The sequence below is a fragment of the Cervus elaphus genome, chromosome 6 (assembly GCF_910594005.1).
Source record: "Cervus elaphus chromosome 6, mCerEla1.1, whole genome shotgun sequence".
NCBI classification, from domain to species: domain Eukaryota; kingdom Metazoa; phylum Chordata; class Mammalia; order Artiodactyla; family Cervidae; genus Cervus; species Cervus elaphus.
Genome location: NC_057820.1, coordinates 39,026,259 through 39,052,180, shown reverse-complemented (window position 1 = coordinate 39,052,180; position 25,922 = coordinate 39,026,259).

Sequence of the window (25,922 nt, the reverse complement as noted above, 5' to 3'; positions counted from 1 at the left end):
TGGATAAAGGCACAAATGAAGCTAGTGTAGAGACTGAGACAGAAGCTTAAATGGTCACGTGCAAATATATTACATTTGATGGATGTTTACATATTTTCACTTTGGAGTCAGTTTGATCTTGTATGAAGCAAGAAGGAAAGATACTTTTACTTTTACTTAATGAATCAGTAACTGGAAAATTAGAAAATTAAGGAACTAGGGCAAATTCATGAATCAAGTTAGTTCAGGAGTTCAGCATGTAAAATGGAGTAGGATTATAATTATGGTAACATGTTTCTATGTCCTTTACTTATTATTACATTACATTTGACCAGAAAATCACTCCTTTTAGTATCTTTTTTTTTTTTTTTTCACATTTTGAAACAGAGGTTAAATAGCCCTCACCTTATAAAGTCCTGGTGAGGAGAAGGAAAGAATGCGTGGAAAGCACTGTTTAATAGGAAGTAGTGCTTTGCAGCCACTTCAGCAACTTTCTCTGATGTTATCCTGCCAACCTGCCTCATTTAAGAAAATGTTTGCTTAGAAAAGACAGAGCAAAGTGCAAAATAACCATATGTTGAATGTGCTGACCATATTAAATTCAACCGTATGTTGAATGTAAGGAGAAAAAGAGACATAAGAGACACAGGTTCCATCCCTGGTTTGGGAAGATCCCCTGGAAGAAGGCACAGCAACCCACTCCAGTATTCTTGCCAGGACCTTGGTGGGCTACTGTCTGTAGGGTTGTGAAGAGTCAGACAGGACTGAAGAAACTCAGCACAAGAAGAAAAGCAGTAAAAAAAAAAAAAAAAACAAAAAAACTCTAGTCTGACATTCATTCTGCAGACCAAAAAGAAGTGTTATTGGTTGAAAATGGATTAAATGTCATGGGAGAAATGGCTTATGGCTGAAGGTGGTGAAGGAATCTTAGTGTACCAGCAGCAGGAAGAGAATGTATAAGAACCAAACATCAATCCCCATGATATACTTGAAGAGAGGATAGTTGAAAAATTAGCTAAGACCTATCCCAGACAATGGGCTTCCCAGATGACACTAGTTTAAGTAAAGAACCCGTCTGCCAATGCAGGAGACATAAGAGACATGGGTTCCATCCCTGGGTTGAGAAGATCCTCTGTAGGAGGGCAAGGCAACCCAATCCCCTTGCCTAGAGAATTCCATGGGCAAAGGAGACTGGTGGGATACAACCCATAGAGTCGCAAAGAGTCAGACACAACTGAAGCAACTTAGCACACACACATACTAGCCAATGCAAGAAAATTTTGCAGCCTTATAGCAGTTTTCTACATCAAAGTACCAGTTTCAAGGACTAAGACACCCAAGTATAAATTTAAGGGAAAATGTGCCAGTATTAATGGTGCACCTTTTCATATGCAACGTAATTGGTATTTACTGACTTCTAATCAGTTGAGTTCAGTCGCTCAGTCGTATCCGACTCTTTGGGACCCATGAACCGAAACACGCCAGGCCTCCCTGTCCATCACCAACTCCTGGAGTTCACCCAAACCATGTCCGTTGAGTGAGTGATGCCATCCAACCATCTCATCCTGTCGCCCCCTACTAGTTCTGCCTTCAATCTTTCCCAGCATCAGAGTCTTTTCAAACGAGTCAGCTCTTCGCATCAGGTGGCCAAAGGATTGGTGTTTCAGCTTCAACATCAGTCCTTCCAATGAACACCCAGGACTGATCTCCTTTAGGATGGACTGGTTGGATCTCCTTGCAGTCCAAGGGACTCTCAAGAATCTTTTCCAACACCACAGTTCAAAAGCATCAATCCTTTGGCATTCAGCTTTCTTTACAGTTCAACTCTCACATCCATACATGACCACTGGAAAAGCCATAGCCTTGACTAGACAGACTTTTGTTGGTAAAGTAATGTCTGTGCTTTTTAATATGCTGTCTAGGTTTGTCATAACTTTTCTTCCAAGGAGTAAGCTTCTTTTAATTTCATGTCTGCAATCACCATCTGCAGTGATTTTGGAGCCCAGAAAAATAAAGTCACCCACTGTTTCCCCTTATATTTGCCATGAAGTAATGGGACTGGATGTCATGACCTTAGTTTTCTGAATTTTGAGCCTTAAGCCAACTTTTTCACTCTCCTCTTTCACTTTCATCACGAGGCTCTTTAGTTCTTCTTCACTCTCTACCATAAGCGTGGTGTCATCTGCATATCTGAGGTTATTGATATTTCTCCAGGCAATCTTGATTCCAGCTTGTGTGTCATTGAGCCCAGCTTTTCTGATGATGTACTCTGCCTATAAGTTAAATAAGCAGGGTGACAATATACAGCTTTGATGTACTCCTTTCCTGATTTGGAACCAGTCTGTTGTTCCATGCCCAGTTCTAACTGTTGCTTCCTGACCTGCATACAGGTTTCTCAAGAGACAGGTCAGGTGGTCTGGTATTCCCATCTCTTTCAGAATTTTCCACAGTTCATTGTGATCCACACAGTCAAAGGCTTTGGCATAGTCAATAAAGCAGAAATAGATGTTTTTCTGGAACTCTCTTGCTTTTTCAATGATCCATCAGATGTTGGCAATTTGATCTCTGGTTCCTCTGCCTTTTCTGAAACCAGCTTGAACATCTGGAAGGTCATAGTTCACATATTGCTGAAGCCTGGCTTAGAGAATTTTGAGCATTACTTTACTAGCATGTGAGATGAGTGCAATTGTGTGGTAGTTTGAGCAATCTTTGGGATTGCCTCTCTTTGGGATTGGAATGAAAACTGACCTTTTCCAGTCTTGTGGCAACTGCTGTGTTTTCCAAATTTGATGGCATATTGAGTGCAGCACTTTCACAGCATCATCTTTCAGGATTTGAAATAGCTCAACTGGAATTCCATCACCTCCACTAGCTTTGTTTGTAGTGATGCTTCTTAAGTCCCACTTAACTTCACATTTCAGGATGTCTGGCTCTAGGTGAGTGAGAGTGATCACACCATCGTGAATATCTGGGTCATGAAGATCTTTTTTGTACAGTTTTTCTGTGTATTCTTGCCACTTCTTCTTAATATCTTCTGCCTCTGTTAGGTCCCTACCATTTCTGTCCTTTATTGAGCCCATTTTTTCATGAAATGTTCCCTTGGTATCTCTTATTTTCTTAACTTACTTCTAATATTTGAAACCAAAAAGTTACTGCAGACATTTATATTAAGTGTGAGGGAAACTGTGTGTAAACTAGGTATTGTAAGGTCTGAGTTAGCAATTAAGCCACTTTGTAAGAGTCCTTCCGAGCTGTAAATGTTACAACTTTCTATTTCATTTAATACTCAATGAATACTAACTTTAGATTCATTCTAGTTCTCATGAATAAATTCTTCCATTTTAGTAATACAGTTACAGATAATACAGATATTTTAAATGTCTCTCTAAGAGTTTATTCACATGATGTTCTTGCTCTACCTGGAAAAAAGTTAATATAATAAAATAATGATCCTCTTAATACTTTCATTTTGATAGTTATTTACCTGAAATAAGAGTGTATACCTCTGAAATGAGAGGTAAAATGTAGTTCCTTAGAATGGGCCCTAAATTCAAAGAGTTCTTTAGGAAGAAAATATAATTGAAGAACAAAAACAGATATCACTGATATCTATTTTTTATTCTAGTTACTGCTATTGTTACATGAAAAACTGCTGACATAGGTACAGAAATCAAAAGAGATACATTTGGGTAGCTTATATAAGATTTTGAAATAATCCTGAGATAAAAATCAGAACTGCTAGGTTTTAAAATAATAACATAATCAAGTCTCTCTGAATTAGGAACTCAAAGAACCATTATGAAGATGACAATATGATGAAGTCAAGGGCTCAAAGTTAAGAAAAATACCTATTTAGAAATGGATTTACCAGCCATAGATCCAAACAAATGGGACCCTGCAAATGGATTCACTACGTTGAGGAAACAGAAAATATTCCCTTAAAAAGTGTTGAATTAGAATATAGATTTTTCCCATCCACTGACTTGCATATCCACACAGCCCCATATTTAGCTTCTTAAGAAACTGGTGCCTTTATTAGAAGAAGAGTTCCAAGTTCACCTTGCATGGATAAGTGAGTACTTTCTTTCCATTTCTCCACAGTCAATACAAGATCTTTGAAAGGCGTGGTACTAACAAGGGACTTTAAATTTTTTTAAAAAATTGAACTATCTATGCATATTATTTGTCAAAAGAACTTGGAAAATAAGCGAGAAAAAATATTACACAAAGTGAATAAAATTTTGAGCCATAACTAGAATATACTACAGACATCGAATAGAAATGTAAAAGATTACAGGGAGAAAAGAGCCACTGTTTTTAACTAATCTTCAAGCCAGTGTTCATTGTGACTTAAAGCTATTAAAAATAGCATATATATAAAAAGGACTCACTCAGTGCCCTAGAACAGTATAGGTAAACAATGTCTTAGAGGCCAAGTCCAGCCTGCTACATGTTTGGTGTGCGTTGTTTTTGTTTGTTTTTTAACCACTAATGGGAATGGGTGTTATTTTTAATAATGTTTATAGTAGTGTTTAATAATGGTTTAATAGTGGTTATAAAAACAATATCAAGAGAAGAATTATACTTGGTGGTTATAAATTATACATGGTGGTTAATAGTGGTTATAAAAACAATATCAATAGAAGAATTATACTTGGTGACATGTGAAAATTATTTAAAATTTAAATTTCAGAATCCAAGATTTTACTGTGACACAGTCACACTCATTCATTTACATATTTTCTATGGCTGCTTTCACACTGCAAGATCAGAGTGGAAATGTTGGGGGCAGAGACCATATAACAGCCGTACCACCTAAAAATTTTGTTAGCTGACCCTTTATAGAAAAAGTTTGCCAACCATTGTACTGGAATAAGAATATAATAGAAGAGAAGACATCTCTGTCTCAGCCACTTTCATAAATGTACATAGAGCTGGGGAAATATATTTTGTTCCCTGGTTAGGCTGTTCTAACTCTAGTAGATAGTTTCACAACGGCCAGGAGAACAAGACATGGATGCTCAGAAATGAGTTGAAATAGAAGTGATTTGGAGTAAAGAATTCATACCTTCTATTGAAACCCATTGTTCTTTCAAAATCTCCCAAACTTTCATTGTTGGTGAAGCACAGGAAAATGAGGACAGATTAGAAAGTACCAGAAAATCTGGATCAACTAAGAAATTCAAACTGAAGCATCGGGACGAATCTGATAAAACAGAAGGGATAAAAATGTCTCTGCCTTTAAAAGATGAAAGATCCCAGGGGGCTGAAATAAATATTTTCCTTTCTTAATCAATGGACTCCACTAGTTACAGGTTAGGACTGGACCTAAGAAGAATTATTGTGCTTGCATTCAGAACTCAGTCAGGATAGAATTGGTTACACATTTGCTCTAATTTTGGCCAAAAAAAAAACAACTTTTCTTGGTAAATACCTATTAATATTATAAAGTAAGCACAATCTATTTTTCAAACTACTGTTCAATGACACCTAGAAAGAACAGGAAATAAATGGTGAATGCCCTTCCCCCAGTCTAAAGTACAGAAAAGAGACTGTAATAAACCCAACAAGGCCCTGCTTGGCAGTGTTTCTAGAGTTTTTCCAGATAATTACTCAACGCTCACCAAGCCCTCCTTCTCTGCTCCCAAAAACAGAATTAAAAGAAAGTTAGGGTGTGATCAATTGCCAATAAAAGGATTGTCTGAAAGTCCAATTTAAATATTGCCTTTGAAGGCATTCTGTGAAGGCTGACCAGGGTAAATGTGTTAAAAGGGTAAAATTTTTAAATTATAAATTCCTCAGTTCTTTCTACCTGTTAACTAAATAGAATGTACTCTCCCTATTTAGTTTCTCCTTGATGAAGTGTATCTTTGTTAGAATATTATGATATAGACTCAGATAATAGTCAGAAAGAAGAAAGAAGTAGGTGGAGTAAGGAAAGCCTTTTTGTGAGATACATAGCAAAAGTAAAGACTGGGAAATAAATCAGAAAGAAAAACCTGCATTAATTGAGACACTGAAAAATGAGTTCTGTTATCACTTATTTACACTAAGATATATTGCGAGGTATTGGCTTTAGAGAAAGACGGACTCCAAAGCAATATAGAGTAGAAGAGAATTAGAGAAAAGAGAATATGAATAGAGTCCCGAAATTTGGATAGCAGAAGTATCACTGCATTTAGTTTTCTGCATACCTATTTGCATATGAGAGTGATATCAGTTCTAGGATTCAAAAAGTTTGTAATATACTTTTATCATGTAGAGCACATATTCAGTAAATGATTGCTGCATAGACCTTTTATTTGGAATAGTACTTTATTCATAGGAAGTGAATCGGATTCATAACCTGGGTGACCAGCCATAGAATTTCACTGCACCCTAAAGACTGTTGGTTGACCTGTTTTAGGCATGCCATCTTGGACATCCCTTTGCCCTCATATTAGTGTTAATAAATCATTTTTTTAATAACCTTTCCCCATAATTTGTAAGCAGTTAGCCATAAATCCTAATTTTTGAGATGATATGATACTATTTACTTTTCTAGGAAGACAATAGAATCTCAATATTTCTCTACTCTTGAGAATATCTTGACAGCTTATTTCCCTCTTATGCTCTAAAAGGAAAATAAGTATAATCAATGCACAGTGAAATATTTATGTGCATAACTTCCTTTCTAATGCATTATCAAAATATCTGTTAGCACCACTTAAACAAAAATTTAGAACATTGTGTTTCTCTAATCAGATAATGTCACAAAATCTTTAAAATGTAATGGACTAGCACACTTTTGGTGGCATTTTGATGTGCTGAAACAGAAATCTGGCAAAATTGTCTCCAATCAGACCTCCCCCCAAATGTGAGGAGATAACTTATACTCAAAGATTGAACACTTTTTTTTTTTCAACCTGGAGAATACTGTTTTTAAAAGTGTCTATTAGAGATATTCTGCAACTGAATAGGAAGGTGAATATAAGTGAAAAGCAAACATATTCAAGAGAATGACTTTTGATGAACGGCAAATACTTCACTGAAGAGAAATATCTGTCAAAGAATCAGTAAAACATATGCACTCATTCAATCAGTTCAACAATAATTTATTATCTTCTTCATGAAGGCAATGAATTAGGTGTTCGGGTATAAAGATGAGAAAACCAGAGTAACATGAAATAAATATTCCAGTTTCCCCGCTCTAATGCCAAATGTGCTAGAGAGTCACAGTGTACTATTGGGGAGAGAGAGGAATTATGCTGACTGTGGGACTGAGGATGACTTCATGTCACATGTGGGTTTAAGCTGGGACTTCAAGGATTATAACTAGTTGTGATAATATGGGGGAATGTAGAAAAAAAAAACTGAACAAAGTAGAAAAACTCACAGGGAATGAGGTAGGGAGGAGAGGTGTGAGTGAATACAATAGAGGAATTAATTCCAAAAACACATCAGAGATGGAATTAATAGGGCATAATGGCATAAGATTAGGATAAGAGAGCCAAGGTTGGAAAGTTTTCATTTGGAGCATCTTCCTGCAAAGTTAGCTTCCTAAGTGATTCTGAAAATTCAGGATAAAATGTAAATTTTCAGGATAACTAAATTCATTCAGTTTTGAGCATATTATACTTGAGTTGACTATAGGACTTTGAACTAGAAATAACCAGTAAGCAGTTAAAATCTTTGTTTCTGGGCCACAGGAGGAGCTTCAGTCAATTATTCATTCAGTCAGTAAATATTAAGTATAATGTGCTAGGCACTGTGGTGGAAAAGAAAGTATAAAAATTAATTAATATGATCCCCCTCTTTAGAGGCTTCCAAATTAATGGTAGAGCTAAACCTGTAAACACACAACTAGAAATCAATGTGAAATGTGTCCTACTCAAAAAAAAAAGAATTACATACAAAAGGTCATAGAAGGAAAATGGGAGACATACAACTCCATCTGAGAAGGGAAAGTTGGCTTCAAGGCAGGGATATTTCTAGGAAAGTTGGACCTTGTCATCTGACTCATTTTGGCTAGAACTCCTCCTTATGGGGCTTCCCAGGTGACTCAGGGATAAAGAATCTGCCTGCCAATGCAGGAGCCGCAGGAGAAGTGGGTTTGATCCCTGAATTGGGAATTTCCTCTGGAGAAGGAAATGGCAATCCATTCCAGTGTTCTTCTGAGATTCCATGAACAGAGGAGCCTGGCGAGCTATAGTCCATGGGGTCACAAAGATTCAGACATGGCTGAGCAACTGACAAATAGATGGGGAAACAGTGGAAACAGTGGCTGACTATTTTTCTGGGCTCCAAAATCACTGCAGATGGTGACTGAAGCCATGAAATTAAAAGACGCCTGCTCCTTGGAAGGAAAGTTATGACCAACCTAAACAGCATATTAAAAAGCAGAGACATTACTTTGTCAACAAAGGTCCGTCTAGTCAAGGTTATGGTTTTTCCAGTGGTCATGTATGGATGTGAGAGTTGGACTCTGAAGAAAGCTGAGCGCAGAAGAATTAATGCTTTTGAACTGTGGTGTTGGAGAAGACTCTTGAGAGTCCCTTGGACTGCAAGGAGAGCCAACCAGTCCATCCTAAAGGAGATCAGACCTGGGTGTTCATTGGAAGGACTGAAGTAGAAGCTGAAATTCCAATACTTTGGCCACCTGATCCAGAGAGCTGACTCATTTGAAAAGACCCTGATGCTGGGAAAGATTGAGGGCAGGAGGAGAAGGGGATGACAGAGCATGAGATGGTTGGGTGGCATCACCGACACAATGGACATGGGTTTGGGTAGACTCCAGGAGTTGGTGATGGACAGGGAAGCCTGGTGTGCTGCAGTTCATGGGGTCACAAAGAGTCTGACACAACTGAGCAACTGAACTGAACTGAACTGAACTGAGCGACTGACTCTTTATGGACCTGGGTTTCATCCCACTGAGAACTTGCATAGTGGTACCACTCTAAGGTAATGCATTTAACATATCTCTGTACCCATCCTTACGGCTGCACCTGCCACTTGAAATGCAGTTTTCTCATAAGTCTAATAAAGTAGGTAATAGGATATTAAAGATACATAGTATTTCCAATATAGGGGCTTCCCCTCCTTGAGCTCAAAACATGTACATATTACTGTCTGTTATCTTTACTTGATTGCAAACTTACAATAGTCAGAACAAATGTGTTGATAAACCTTCTAACTTCTCACTCTGTAACCATTTGCTTCTCTCTCAAGATTCCTCATCTCAGCAAATGGCACCTTTGTTCTGGTTGCTCAGTCAAAAAACTGAAAGCTGTTTCTCTCACATTCTCACATCTGAATGGTGTCTCTGATTCTGCCCTGCCTCTCAGGACAGCATTTAGAGTGATTTGAAAGAAAAAAAAAAAAAACTGATCTAGCTATTCTTCAGTTTGGGCTTTCCAACCTTCTCTTAGGAAAAGGGAAAATCCTCAGTATAATCAAGAGGGCCCTAAACAACATTTCTGATTTCCTATCTTGAGTCACTCCAGGCATTCACACTTCCCTGTTATTTCTCACATACAACAGGGATATTCCCATCTCGAGGCCTTTGCTATTTCCTCTGAACCAAACATTCCTTCCTAGTCATCCCTAGGCTTACTGTCTCCCCTCAATCAAGACTTAACGTAATTTTCTTGTTTTTAGCAGACAAAACCTGCTGTGATCATGTTATATAAAAGTTTAACCTCATTCCTCATACATACACACATGCAATACGCTTCCTCTACTTTGTCGTTGTTTTACTATTTAATACTTTCCACTAGAATGTAACTTCCATGAGGTCAGAGAATTGTTCATTTTTTTTCCACTGTTATAGCCTCTGTACCTAAAACAGTGCCAGAAACATAAGGGGTGACCAATAAATAAGTCAAATTAATACTTTAAAGCTAATGAATTATAATCCTTGTTGTTGTTCAGTGTCTCAGTCTTGTCTGACTCTTTGTGACCCCATGGACTGCAGGCTTCCCTGTCCTTCACTATCTCCCAGAGTTTACTCAAACTCATGTCCATTGAGTCAATGATGCCATTCAGCCACCTCATCCTCTGTCACCACCTTCTCCTCCTGCCCTCAATAATCCTTGAATAATTGCTAAACATGGTACTTTAATAGAAAGGAAGGAAGGGAGGGATGGAGAGAGGGAGGAAAGAAAGATAGTAAGGCATGAAGTTAGAAAAGAAGGGAGAGATGAAGGGAGATGAAGATGGAAGGAAGGCAGAAAATTAGGAAAGAAAGGAGTGATGAAGGGAAGGAAGGCAAGAGGGAAGGTGGGATGGGATAAGGGAAAGAGGAAGAGGAAAAAAGGAGAAGAACAAAGAGAAGGAAAATGGGCATTTTCCAAGACAATTTACCACGTTTCCATGCAAGATACTTGCCCATAGTAGAAGAGGCTCACTTCTAGATCTCGCTGCTACAGCTAAAACTGAATGGAGAACCAAATTATCCAAGATGTCAGCATTAAAGAAAGAATGCATATATGATAAAGAATGAATCCAAGAAGCAAATTCTGCCTTGTATCAGTTAGTTCCGCTGTTAACACTGGACTTTTCCCAATTACCAGAGTAGAAGTAATCACTCAATTTTTAAATTTTACTTAACATTGTTTTGTGTATAAGCCTCTGATGGTACTACTGGAAGCCAGAATAACTGATTTCATATTTTAATTGCTTCCACCTGATTGTGAAATAAAGAGGGTTATGGTAGCATTTCATTTCTCTTTGATCCCCAATCTAGCATACTACCTGTCATATAATAAGTCTTCAGTAAATTGGCTGAATTTAATTGTGCAGGCAATAAAGAAATATAAAGAGCAAACTTAGAATTACAAGTTTTTTCAAATTTAACTTTAAGAGACACCTCTACCCCTCCTTCCCCATCCTGTCCTTCAGTATGGTCAGATTTGAATGAGTTATAAAATGAACACTCATACACACACATACACAACACATTTATTTTTTCCTATGTAGCCATGCCCCTAAAGTTCTCAGTCTTTCAGGTCACCCTTCAACCTATCTTTAAATGTAAAGGTTATTTACCTAGAGCCGATACCTTGCAGACTATGAGAAATCCAGTGCCTTCCCCCAGGACTTTGGTATTTGCAGTCCATTTCCTCTGGCCAGGTGACCTAGATGGTGGGAGGAGGCCGATGGGAAGGAAGTCCCAGGCGAAGCCGTATATGTACACATAAGGTCGATTGACTTCGTTGTACAGTAGCACGTGCTAAGTCGCTTCGGTCATGTCTGGTTCTTTGAGACCCTGCGGACTGTAGCCCGCTAGGCTTCTCTGTCCGTGGGATTCTCCAGGCAAGAAAACTGGAGTGTGTTGCCAGGCTCTCCTCCAGGGGATCTTCCTGATACAGGGATCGAACCCGTTTCTCTCACGTCTCCTGCATTGGCAGGTAGGTTCTTTACCACGAGCCTAAATCCCAAAGAAAAAAGAAAAAGTTATGGGGTTGTTTGACTCACTTCCATTACCAAATGCACAAACCAACTTCTCCTTCTGTCTTATAAATTATCACTCATCTGAGATCTTTGAATTGAATGTTGTATTTAAAAATAGCATAATAGAAAGTAAAATTAACCATTAGGTCTGAAAGATTTCCCTTTACTTCATGTCCCTAGTGTTTGCCCTTTCCCTTCACCTAGATTGTTAGTCCTAGGACCCACCGCTTAAACTAGAGACCTCTTCTTAAATTCTCTCTTTATAAAGTCTCTGAACTCCATATCTGGCCTGAGTCCTCAGATAACATAATAATTATCTATACAAAAATATCCCTACTTAATTCCGGGTCAGAAAAATCCCCTGGAGAAGGAAATGGCAACCCACTCCAGTATTCTTGCCTGAGAAATCTCATGGACAGAGGAGCTTGGCAGGCTACAGTCCATGGGGTTACATAGAGTCAGGCACAACTTAAAGACTAAACAACAAACACCAACAATAGAAAAATAAAATTATATGTTTGGTATTTACCTAAAATCTGCATGACTATAGTCTTAAAAATGTTAGCTTCTAGAAATAAGGAAGAGTCCACCAACAAAAATATATGGCTTCTATCCTTAGAAATATTATAGATCAACCTCAAAACAATGTATTAAATAGATCAATGTAAACAAAGAAATTAAAATTATGGTTGTATAAAGTGAGAGTTGAGTACTTTACAACTTAGTGCCAAGGAAAGAGGAACCACATGTATAAACATCCTCAGACATTCAGAAACTTATTCTGGGTCCTGGAATTATTGTAATGAGATACCAAAAACAATTTTTGATACTAAATTTTTCTGAGTGCTTATAAGGGTATAACCCTGATTGCCCAATGAATGATGATTTTAATTCTGAACTGAAGTTGCTTTCTTAAAATTTGTATTTACTAAAATGTTGCATTAAATAATAATTGTTTTGGGTTACATTTTGAGAACTGTATGGTCATATCTTTTAGTCAGTTGCATTGCTTAAATGTGCTTGAATCTTCACAGCCCTTCAAGGTGGGAATTTTCCTTTCTTTTCTTCAGGTAAACACAGGTAAAATAGATTTAATGGCTTTATAGCTCATGCTTTCAGTCCACTGTACTACACTTGCTCCAAAGAGAGTGAATAAAATAAACCATTTATTTCTCTGCTCCTTGTGATATCGAAGAATCCCATGAACTTAAGAATAAGACAAAGGATAGCCTGAAGATAATCCTTGTAGTACAAACACATTATGGCAATGAGACATTTTTATTACTCATCAATATTTCTCTTATCTTTAAAATAGTGCTTATAGGCAACTGAATGCTTAAATTTTCTTCTAACCACACTCTGTCATCTGAATGATCTCTTGCCTATTCTTTCAAAACACATTTACAAATATGTTTTTACATTAGCAGAACACATTATATATACTTTTTATTTGAATAAATTTAAAACATAATCTGTATTCATGAGAATAGTTCTTATTTCATCCTTACTGAAAGCAAAGAAAGTCTCATTATTTCTGCAAGATTTTTGTAGGGGTGGATGGGGTGAGGGAAAAGGGATGGGATAATTTGACAATTTTTTCATTACAGGCATTATTCACAGAGCAAAGGTTAGGAACCTCTGTAAAACAAAATTCATAATGAAATCTTTCTTGAATTCAAAGCTAAGAAAATATTGTCTTAAGACTACATTATCTAAAATACTTAACACACTAGTATACACAGGTGCTACTTAATAAAAACTATTTTAATACCATGATTTGTAATGAAGTCAAATAAGACTTATGCCTTAAGATTTACAAAGCCTCTTTAAAAAATGATTGGGGTGTGTAAGTGTTGCTTTTAAAGTGTGTTCAAGTTCTAACAGTATTAAATAATTAATTTATTGTGTTATTTTAATTGCCCAACTGCCAGTAGGCATTTGGCATATATTTCTATCAATAGTTAATGTGGTACAAAAAATCAGATACTTGTTTATAATGTACCTAATTCAACTAAGCTGGAAGAAAAATTTAATTTTTTCCAATTTCTTCTCAAATTAATCATATGTGTTTTAAAATGAAATAGTGTGTCAACTTGGTTAGGGCAAACTACTTAAAAACTTTAACAAGCTCAAAGGATTCTAAATTTTAGTTAATATACGTTACAGGCTGCAATAGAAATATTAAAGCTTCCTCCCACAAAATCTAGAGGAATGCAAGAATTAGTGTTTTCTTAGTGTACCAGAGATCAAATTGCCAACATCTGTTGGATCATTGAAAAAGCAAGAGAGTTCCAGAAAAATACCTACTTTTGCTTTATTGACTAAGTGAAAGCCTCTGACTGTGTGGATCACAACGAACTGTGGAAAATTCTGAAAGAGATGGGAATTTCAGACCACCTGACCTGCTTCCTGAGAAATCGATATGCAGATCAAGTGGCAACAGTTAGAACTGGACATGGAACAGACTGGTTCCAAATCAGGAAATGAGTACATCAAGGCTGTATATTGTCACCCTGCTTATTTAACTTATAGGCAGAGTACATCATGTGAAATGCCAGGCTGGATGAAGCACAAGCTGGAATCAAGATTCCTGGGAGAAATATCAATAACCTCAGATATGGAGATGACACCACCTTTATGGCAGAAAGCCATAAGGAACTGAAGAACCTCTTGATGAGAATGAAAAAGGTGGCTTAAAATTCAACATTCAAAAAACTAAAATCATGGCATCCAGTCCCATAGTTTCATGGCAAATAGATGGGGAAACAATGGAAACAGTGGCAGACTTTATTTTCTTGGGCTCCAAAACCACTGCAGATGGTGACTGCAGCCATGAAATTAAAAGACACTTGCTCCTTGGAAGAAAAGCTATGACCAACCTAGCCAGCATATTAAAAAGCAGAGACATTACTTTACCAACAAAAGTCTGTCTAGTTCAAGCTATGGTTTTTCCGGTAGTCATGTATGGATGTGAGAGTTGGACTATAAAGAAAGCTGAGCACCAAAGAATTGAACTGTGGTGTTGGAGAAGACTCTTGAGAGTCCCTTGGACTGCAAGGAAATCCAACCAGTTCATCCTAAAGGAAATCAGTCCTGAATATTCATTGGAAGGACTGATGCTAAAGCTGAAACTCCAATACTTAGGCCACCTGATGAGAAGAACCAACTCATTAGAAAAGACCCTGATGCTGGGAATATGGAAGGTGGGAGGAGAAGGGGATGACAGAGAATGAGATGGTTGGATGGTATCTCTGACGCGATGGAGATGAGTTCGAGTAGGCTTAGGGAGTTGGCGATGGACAGGGAGGCCTGGCATGCTGAAGTCCATGGGGTTCTCAAAGAGTCAGACACAACTGAGCTACTGAACTGAACTGAAGTAGTGTATTATGACTGCAGAATTTTGCACATTTCCTAAAAGTATATTAATGATCCCATTGTCTGAGTTTGGTCAGAGAATTCATTTATCCTAGTAGTTAACCATCTTTTTTTTTTTAACATAATTGCCTGTATTTAAATATAATTAGAAATATTTTTATTAAAAGAAGCTTTGATTTAGTTTGCCAAAATTGAAAACTTTTCAAAATCTCAGTCTCAAAATGCCAACATCATGTTATGTATATATATTCATGACTATAAGTACTCATTTTTAAAATATCATAAATCTCTATATAAATAAATGATTTAAAACCCAGCATAACCATATCCAATGAAACTAGCATTCTGATGTGACAAGTTATACAGTGCAAATTGTCAAGAGATGTCTTTGTGAAGTCACTTGTAAACAATTAAATGGTTGCTCACTATTATCATTGCAATTAGGCATTTGGAATTCTAAGAATTCACAAACTTAATAGCAATGTCTGCTTTCAAGTGGAATGGAGCAGCTTACTACAGATCAGTTCTTCACCTAGAACAATCAGAAAAGTTGGATAAATGGAAAATTCAAAGAGGTGCTTAGACAATGATTATTAAAAGAGTTAAAACTCCAGAAAGGAAACCTTTGAAAAGTTAGTTTTATTTTTACAGCCATTTTTACCCTGGAGGATTTGCAATTATGAGAGTGGGAGGGACTTTGAATAGGGTAGAGAGCACGCCTGTGATTAGGTTATGTTGACTAAGGAAAACACTGCTCTTTAAGGGCTAGGTCATTCCTGGTGAGAGATTCCAAATGTGACTGGTACTGAAGGAGTTTCTCCTTTGCTGTGTTTGAAAATGGAAGGGGGCACATGGTAGGTCACAGCAGGCAGTGTCCAAGGGCTGAGAGTAACCCCTGGCCAACACACAGCAAAAAGATGGGGGCTTCAGTCCTACAACTCCAAGGAACTGGATTTTCCCAAGAGCTTGAATGAGCTTGAAACCTGATCCTTCCTTAGTCAGCTCGTCACATGAGCACACAACCTACTTGTCTCAATGTCAGCCAGTAAAACTGTAAGCAGAGAACTCGGTCGTGCCATGCCCAGAAATCTGCCCTACAGCAATATAACCTGATAACAGGGTGCTGTTTTAAGATGCTAATTCTGTGGTAATTCATTATGCAGAAATTGTAAGCAAAGTAGAAGGCTGAGAATCTTCTATTTATACTGGTGAAGAACCATTGCAAAGAGAAACCAGAAAAGCTTTTGGTGGAGATTCCCAGGAGACTCAGATTTGTGACCACTTCCTGTGTGAGACAGGAAACTGAAATCTTAAGTGGAAAGCCTCTGAAATGCAGATCCAATTTTTCAGGAGGTATATTAGACAGCTAAGGTCCAAGAAAACTCACTAGATTCTCAGTTGAAAATCCCAGAGGGACGGGTGGATCACAAACAGACTGAACCTTATCAGGGCTACAACCAGCCTCCACTCAATAAAATCCCTGAGGGATTAAAGTGCCACTCTCTTCAACTAATGCAAAGGGTAAGCTCCAGGAAAGATAACATCATCTACAATATCCAGCATTCACTCAAACATAGCTAGTCATGCCAAAAGTCAGGACCATGTAGTTGAAAACAACAGAAAATAACAGACAATAAAAATAGATCCACCAGTGGTCCAGATGTTAGTTATTTAATAAAAAAACCTTAACATAAGTTATTGAAATGTTCTAGAAAGTATGAAAACTGTGACAAAAAGGTAAAGTGAAGAATTTCACCAGATAATAGAACTATGAAAAAAATAAATCATATAGAAGTTTTGAACTGAAAAAAAAAAAAAATGCAATACCTAAAATAAAGCATTAAGAAAGCTTCATAGGTGGTCTTCTATTATCTGCAAGCAAATTCATGTCAGAGTTCTATGAAATGAAAAAAAATATTCATTACTCAGCTAGGCTTGTGTTGCTTTTAATTTAAAAGTATAACGTGACGTTTTACAAAATAACACTTAAGAACCAATATCTAAATTCTTTACAGCAAAAGGATCAACAGTGGCTGTTGTTTAGATGACGCATGTTCAGCTATATACTTGAAAAGAATTTAAATATTTGTTCTTCACATGTGGAAAATAAAATATCAGTTAACTGAGGGATTATCCAACCTTTAACAAGCAAGTTACTGAAAATCTGGAGGCACAAGAATTGAAATATTGGTAAAGATTAGGAAGTCCCATAAGTCTAAAGCTAAACTTCTCTGAGGGCTTCAGGTTGAGAAAGAAAAAAAAAGATCAAAATTTTTTTGAAAGATACTCCTAATTACTGCTTTTTACATTCATAAAGTATTGTCATAAGTATTCTGTTATGAAATGTCTTTAATTTGATTTCCTTCAGAAATGTGAGAAACTAAAAAGAAATTAACCTAAAGATTAATCATACTTCTTAATTGCTAGTCATAACCAGTCATAAGGGAACTCAAAACGCTTAACAATAAATAAGCAATTCCATGCATATCATAGTCTGTTTGATCCGAGGAAACACATATTTAACTTACCAAGATATTGATTCCATTTATATATGAATTTATTTTGTTTTGTTCTTAAATATAACATTGAAGATATTTATTGAACTAGCTAAATGCTTTACATAAAGAATTCAGAAACAATCATACATTAAACTTTAATTTCATTTATATTTCAGAAAATTTTACTGCTTCAAAATGATGTTAACTTTCTCTTGAGAGATTGATTTTTATTGGAAAAATCTTCTTGTTACAGGATTATTAAAATAGTACACTAATAATGAATATTAGCTATTATTATTAATGGACACATAAAAAGAAAAAATATTAATCAAAATTCCCCATTCTGGTTAAAAGAAATTTATTAACACATAAAAATTAATAATAATTAATTAGAGGACTATAATCTTGTTTTTCTCATAAACCAAAATATTTTGTGACCATAGTTAACTCTATTCCACAGAATTTTTAAATATACTTTACATAAAATGGTAAAATATACTTTACATAAACATATCAGAGTAATCAAGTTAAAATCAAAGATAAAATCATTTTGGAAATCATAACAAATTTAAGCTTCTAATATGTCAGCTTATAGTAAATTATTATGAAATAATTAGATTCTAGATTTATTTGTATATATAAATTAAAAGCCTTTTACACTTAAAAACACAATATTCTCTTATTCTATACCCATTACTGAGTATTATAGACAAGTCTCCTAAAATGGGATAAAATGAACTCTTATTTTTCTAGTAGTCATTAAAATGAAACCAACCTGTAAAATATTTCATATCTGAATTTAGACAACACTACATTTTCTGAATTTTGGATTTTTTCTATAATTCAACTTTTGTATTTATTTCAAGCTTAGTTAGTATAAAATTTCACATTTTATGTGAATGGGTTTTATTTCTGGTCTAGGTCTGAAACTACACTACAGGTGTATGCTAAAAATGACTTAGTAAAGCAAATAATGTTAAGCCTTCCTGCTTCCCAGATTTTAATTGCTAGATTAAAGAATGACTAATAAACACTAAATAAATAAGAAAAGATCCAAGAAATATATTACACACATTTATCATGATTAAATATGGTTTATGGCTTATGCTTATGTAACCCATATCTGAGATGCCTCAGGCTTGCAGTCTACTTTATCTTACAGTAGGCAAGGCAAAGAAACAAATGACATTTTGGTTGCCCTAAGCCCCCATTTAACTCTTAGGAAAAAATATTTCCTTGGATTTAACTTTATAAGGATAAAAGAGAATGGACTTTGAAGTTAACAAATCTTTGTTCCAATTCTGCTCCTTTCCCTTGTTTGCTTTTAGAAATTTAACAGATTTCTTAATTTATTTTAACCCGAGTTTCTTAATCTGTGAAGTAATACGCACTGTAGATGTCCTTGCCTGTATAGGAATTGTCAGGAAAGGTTTAATTTCTCCCTCTACCTTTCTTGGGGCTGTGCTAATAATAAAATTGATAACAGACAGATTAACAGAAGGAAAAGAAACAAATTTTAACTCATGCCCACAGAGGTCACATAGAAATGGGACCTAAGAAGTGGCCAAACCAGACAGCTTTTATACATTTTAGACAAACAATAAATTTGTGAGTAATTGACACAGTAAAGAACCTTGGGTTTTGGGGTACTCAATTAGTGAAGAATATCTATACAGAGTCTGGGCTTCAGGCAGTAATTAAGGAAGTAACAAGATTTGTTTATACAGACTTTTCAGCTCTGGATTCCCAGTCTCTGGTGATAAGGGTGTCCTACCTCCAGAGACAGGGAGACCATCTTTCACACGAGAGATTTATTTCCCATCAAGGGGACAGGGGAGGATCAGAGTTTCCTTCTTACGTCTGCAGCTTCTCAAGCAACTTCAATTCAAAATAATGAATGTGGCATTGTGGCTCATGTTGGGGTGACCTGCCCTGAACCCCAACAGAATATGAATATGTATTTAAAACTCTTAGCCCTTGGTGGACATTCAGTAGATGGTAGATAGTCTTGAATGCCATGACCCTCTACTGGCCAGTATTCTATCCAGTGGTTCAAAAGAGTTAATTAACAGAAAACAATGTTAATTAAATCTGAGGTATGTGTAAAATGACTCAAAGTAAAATTCGTGATTGGAATCAGATCCCACAATGAACGTTTTTCATCCAGCTAATATACAAGTATTCTGACGAATTTCTCAACAATTGCTTTCCTAGTGAGCCTTGCCAAGTATTGTCTTGAATGTGACCTCTGAGGCACCCAAGACACTTTTGCTTGGAGCACATTTCATTCTTAGATGAAGGAAATCTCTCTAGCTATTTGTAATATTACTAGATCCTTTGCTTTGATCTTTCTAAAGCAATTCTTGCTCAGGTAAACTAGAAAGTATGATGCATGTGTAAGTGTATTTCTCCTTCCCAGTCTCCTCTATCACAAACACCAGTCCTACCTTCCTTTTTCAAGGGAAATTCTTATTTTCCTCAATGCTTTTTCAGTGTATGCTTTGAGATATATGTGACTTTATCTCTCTCTTATTCTCTATAACCTGTTTGAAGCTCATTTTTCAGATTGAGCATTCACACAAAAGAACCACAGAATTTCTAGGGAATATCATAAATGCACTAATTGAAATTATGTAAGATTTTTTGTGTTATTGCAAAATCTGACTCACTGACATTCAGTTAAAAGGTCAATCCCACCATTAAAGTTTCCCTCATCAGCTCAACCTTCCTCAGAACTCCAATTGCAATTTATAACTCTTCAGTTCATATCATTCTTGGGCTTATATTACAGTTTTGTAGGTACATGGCTTCTTGTTTTTTAAGCATATGGGAGCAGCATGAGGAATCAGAAAGAGCATGGACTTTGGATATTAAACAAACTCACAGGTTGAAATTCTGGCCTCACAATGACTGGCTGTGTGGCCTTAAACATTACTTTCATCTTGACTCAGTTGCTTACTTACTGTTTGACATTTAATCTCTCTGTATCCCAATCATCTATAAAATGTGGATAATAATAGTGTTTAGGTAATATGCAACTATTGTGATGACTAAATCAGATATTTCATGTTAAGTGTTTAGTACAGTTACTGGTACATGGTAAGTGCATTAAAATATTAACTTTTATAATAGTAAAAATTGTTATATTGTAAAATTATCATATTATCAAACTCTCTAAATTTTAATTTGCATAATATGTGTAATCATACTTTCTTCTCAGGGATGTTGTATGAGTTAAATATGATATTTTATGAAAAGAATACCTAGAATATTTTCTGACAACTAATGTGTATTTTGTAAATTAATCTATCTTCTATTTCAAAGTCTAATTTTCTCCACAACAATAAAATGTTTCACTCATTTTTGAAACTCTCAAATATTTTTGTACATAATTGAATCCAATAAATGTTTGTTGAATTAATTAAATCATAGAGTCAAATAGAATTGATTCTATGAAATAAACAGCATCCTACCAAATAAATTTTTGTTTGTAAGGCTAGATCTCATGAGCATTTATGATTCTGAGAATTTGCAGATTCTGACAAATAGTATTAAAATTTGCTATTCACTTGTAAATAAATATCCCTTTCTTTCTCCAGACATCTGGAGAAATCTGTCTCATTTTTAAATCCAAAGAAAGCAATTTGTTGAAATCAGAGAATTTAAATGGAAAATATTCTATATATTTTACATCAAAATTGAGAAATACCTAAAAGAAAAGTAAAAAGTTTGTTTCACTATCAAGTGAAGAAACTTTAACTCATTTAATAAGCAATTGTTAAATACATACTATGTTTACTTCAGGGATAGACATGGCTGGCCACAAGGACATTTAAGAAAAAATCATCCTATATTTTTAATAGGTAGCACTATTTTAAGTGGATTAGGCATGCAAATGAATGAATATAATATGAAAAACATGGTGATTTGCATGGCAACATGGAACAAAATATGTCTTGAACTCTGAAAATGAGTATTTCTAGCTGAAAAAATGGGAAAAGACTGAAACAATGTAGTATCTGAGTAAAGTCTTACAGTATGAATGCGTTGATGAGTCAAGATGGAGAAAAGAGTACAATCAGACTTTAACAGAGTGAAGATAGTCTTTGTGGCTTCAATAATGGCCTGAAAAAGATAGATAGGTTCAAGCCTTAACCTATGATCCCTATAAATGTGACCTTATTTGGAAATAGGATTTTTGCATTTGTAATCAAGTTGAAGTCACACTGGATTAGAATGAACCCTATATCCAATGGTTGCTTACCTTATAAGGAGACAACGATTTGGAGAAACCCGGGAAGATACCCTGGAGGAGAGCATGGAAACCCACGCCAGTATTCTTGCCTGGAGAATCCCAAGGAGAGAGGAGCCTGGCGGGCTGCAGTCCATAGTGTCACAAGGAGTCTAACATGACTGAAGCAACTTAGCGCACACACACACACACACACACACACACACACACACACACACACACACAATCAAGCTAAGCTGAAGTCCTACTGGATTAGTTCAGTTCAGTCGCTCAGTCATGTCCGCCTCTTTTTGACCCCATGAACCACAGCACGCCAGGCCTCCCTGTCCATCACCAACTCCCGGAGTCCACCCAAACCCATGTCCATTGAGTCAGTCATACCATCCAACCATCTCATCCTCTGTCGTCCCCTTCTCCTCCTACCCTCAATCTTTCCCAGCATCAGGGTCTTTTCAAATGAGTCAGCTCTTCGCATCAGGTGGCCAAAGTGTTGGAGTTTCAAATTCCACATCAGTCCTACTGGATTAGGATGGGCCCTAAATCCAAAGGTTGGTCTCCTCTAAGGAGACAAAGATTGGGAAACATTCAGACATACAGAGGAAATAAAGCCATATGACTATGGAGGCAGAGATTTTAGTGATGCCCCTACAAGCCAAGGAACACCAAGGATTGCCTGCCTTCACCAGAAGCAAAGAATAAGCAAGAAAAGACTTCCCTAGAGCCTTCAGAGGGAGCCTGAATCTACAAAAAGTTTGATTTCAATCCTCAGAACTGTAAGAGAAATCTCTGTTGTTTAAGCCACCAAGCTGTGGTAATTTGTTATGGAAGTCCTAAGAAACTAATACAATGGTCAAAAAGATGTTTTCCACAGTTTACCTCTTCTGTTGGAGTGGGCTTTAATAAAAACAATTGGAGATTTAATCAAAATTAAATCTTGTCTGTGTCATTTTTACTAGATGTGGAGCTTTGAGTAAATTAATTACTTCCTCCTAGCATCAGCCTCACTACAAAAAGAATATGAAGATTACCTACAAGTTCTTCAGATTTTTTTGTGAATCAATTGAGATGAAGTATATATGTCATCAGATACATAGCAGATATTCAGTCAACATTGACAGTAATAATGTTATAGTGCTCACCCGGTTTCATTCCTGGGGGGGGGGAGGGGAGAGGGGGGAGATCCGCTGGAGAAAGGATAAGCAACCCACTCCAGTATTCTTGGGTTTCCCTTGTGGCTCAGCTGGTAAAGAATCCTCCTGTAAGGTGGGAGACCTGGGTTTTATCCCTAGGTTGGGGAGATCCCCTGGAGAAGGGGAAGGCTACCCATTCCAGTATCCTGGCCTAGAGAATTCCATGGATTGTATAATCCATGGGGTCGCAGAGTCAGACACGACTGAGCAACTTTCACTTCCACTGTTGATTGCAGTTACCAAGACCTCTGGTGTTGGCATGAAAATAAACAGATAACCTCATACTTTAAATTATACCTCACATAAGTTTACTAAAGATTTTGAAGATCTAAGATGTACCTGAGACTTTTGAAAACTTGAAAAGTCAAGATTTTATTTGAAAACAGATAAAGGAATACAAAGGATCATAAGAGAATACTACCAGCAGCTATATGCCAATAAAATGGACAACTTGGATGAAATGGACAAATTCTTAGAAAAGTATAACTTTCCAAAACTGAGCCAGGAAGAAATAGAAGATATTAACAGACCCATCACAAGCACAGAAATCAAAGTTGTAATCAGAAATCTTCCAGCAAACAAAAGCCCAGGACCAGATGGCTTCACAGCTGAATTCTACCAAAAATTTAGAGAAGAGCTAACACGTATCTTACTCAAATGCTTCCAGAAAATTGCACAAGAAGGTAAACTTCCAAACTCATTTTATGAGGCCACCATCACCTTAATACCAAAACCAGACAAAGATGCCACAAAAAAAGAAAACTACAGGCCAATATCACTGATGAACATAGATGCAAAAAATCCTTAACAAAATTCTAGCAAACAGAATAAAATAGCGTATTAAAAAGATCATACATCATGACCAAGTGGGCTTTATCCCAGGAATGCAAGGATTCTTTAATATCTGCAAATCAATCAATGTAATACACCACATTAACAAATTGAAAGATAAAAACCATTAGATTTTCTCAATAGATGCAGAAAAAGCCTTTGACAAAATTCAACATCCATTTATGATAAAAAAACTCTCCAGAAAGCAGGAATAGAAGGAACATACCTCAACATAATAAAAGCTATATATGACAAACCCACGGCAAGCATTACCCTCAATGGTGAAAAATTGAAAGCTTTTCCCCTAAAATCAGGAACAAGACAAGGGTGCCCACTCTCACCACTACTATTCAACATAGTTTTGGAAGTGTTGGCCACAGCAATCAGAGCAGAAAAAGAAGTAAAAGGAATCCAGATAGGAAAAGAAGAATTGAAACTCTCACTGTTTGCAGACATGATCCTCTACATAGAAAACCCTAAAGACTCTACCAGAAAATTACTAGGGCTAATCAATGAATATAGTAAAGTTACAGGATATAAAATTAGCACACAGAAATCCCTTGCATTCCTATACACTAACAATGAGAAAACAGAAAGAGAAATTAAGGAAACAATACCATTCACCATTGCAACAAAAAGAATAAAATACTTAGGAGTATATCTACCTAAAGAAAGAAAAGGCCTATATATAGAAAACTATAAAACACTGATGAAAGAAATCAAAGGGGACACAAACAGATGGAGAAATATACCATGTTCATGGATTGGAAGAATCAATGTTGTGAAAATGAGTATATGACCCAAAGCAATCTATAGATTCAATGCAATCCCTATCAAGCTACCAACGGTATTCTTCACAGAACTAGAACAAATAATTTCACAATTTGTATGGAAATACAAAAAACCTCGAATAGCCAAAGCAAACTTGAGAAAGAAGAATGCAGCTGGAGGAATCAACCTGCCTGACTTCAGGCTCTACTACAAAGCCACAGTCATCAAGACAGTATGGTACTGGCACAAAGACAGAAATGTAGATCAATGGAACAAAATAGAAAGCCCAGAGATAAATACACGTACCTATGGACACCTTATCTTCAACAAAGGAGTCAAGAATATACAATGGAAGGAAGACAACCTCTTTAACAAGTGGTGCTGGGAAAGCTGGTCAACCACTTGTGAAAGAATGAAACTAGATCACTTTCTAACACCATACACAAAAATAAACTCAAAATGGATTAAAGATCTAAATGTAAGACCAGAAACTATAAAGCTCCTAGAGGAGAACATAGGCAAAAAACTCTCCGACATAAATCACAGCAAGATCCTCTATGACCCACCTCCCAGAATACTGGAAATAAAAGCAAAAATAAAGAAATGAGACCTAATGAAATTTAAAAGCTTTTGCACAACGAGGGAAACTCTAAGCAAGGTGAAAAGACAGCCTTCAGAATGGGAGAAAATAATAGCAAATGAAGAAACAGACAAAGGATTAATCTCAAAAATATACAAGCAACTCCTGCAGCTCAATTCCAGAAAAATAAATGACCCAATCAAAAAACGGGCCAAAGAACTAAACAGAGATTTATCCAAAGAAGACATATAGATGGCTAACAAACACATGAAAGATGCTCAACATCACTTATTATCAGAGAAATGCAAATCAAAACCTCAATGAGGTACCATTACACGCCAGTCAGGATGGCTGCTATCCAAAAGTCTACAAGCAATAAATGCTGGAGAGGGTGTGGAGAAAAGGGAACCCTCTTACACTGTTGGTGGGAATGCAGACTAGTACAGCCACTATGGAGAACAGTGTGGAGACTCCTTAAAAAACTGGAAATAGTACTGCCATATGACCCAGCAATCCCACTCTTGGGCATACACACCAAGGAAACCAGATCTGAAAGAGACACGTGCACCCCAATGTTCGTCGCAGCACTGTTTATAATAGCCAGGACATGGAAGCAACCTAGATGCCCATCAGCAGATGAATGGATAAGAAAGCTGTGGTACATATACACAATGGAATATTACTCAACCATTAAAAAGAATACATTTGAATCAGTTCTAATGAGTTGGATGAAACTGGAGCCCATTATGCAGAGTGAAGTAAGCCAGAAAGATAAACACCAATACAATATATTAACGCATATATATGGAATTTAAAAAGATGGTAATGATAATCCTCTATGCAGGACAGAAAAAGAGACACAGATGTATAGAACAGACTTTTGGACTCTGTGGGAGAAGGCAAGGGTGGGATGATCTGAGAGAACAGCATTGAAACATGTATATTATCAAGTGTGAAATAGATCGTCAGCCCAGGTAGGATGCATCAGACAAGTGCTCGGGCCTGGTGCACTGGGA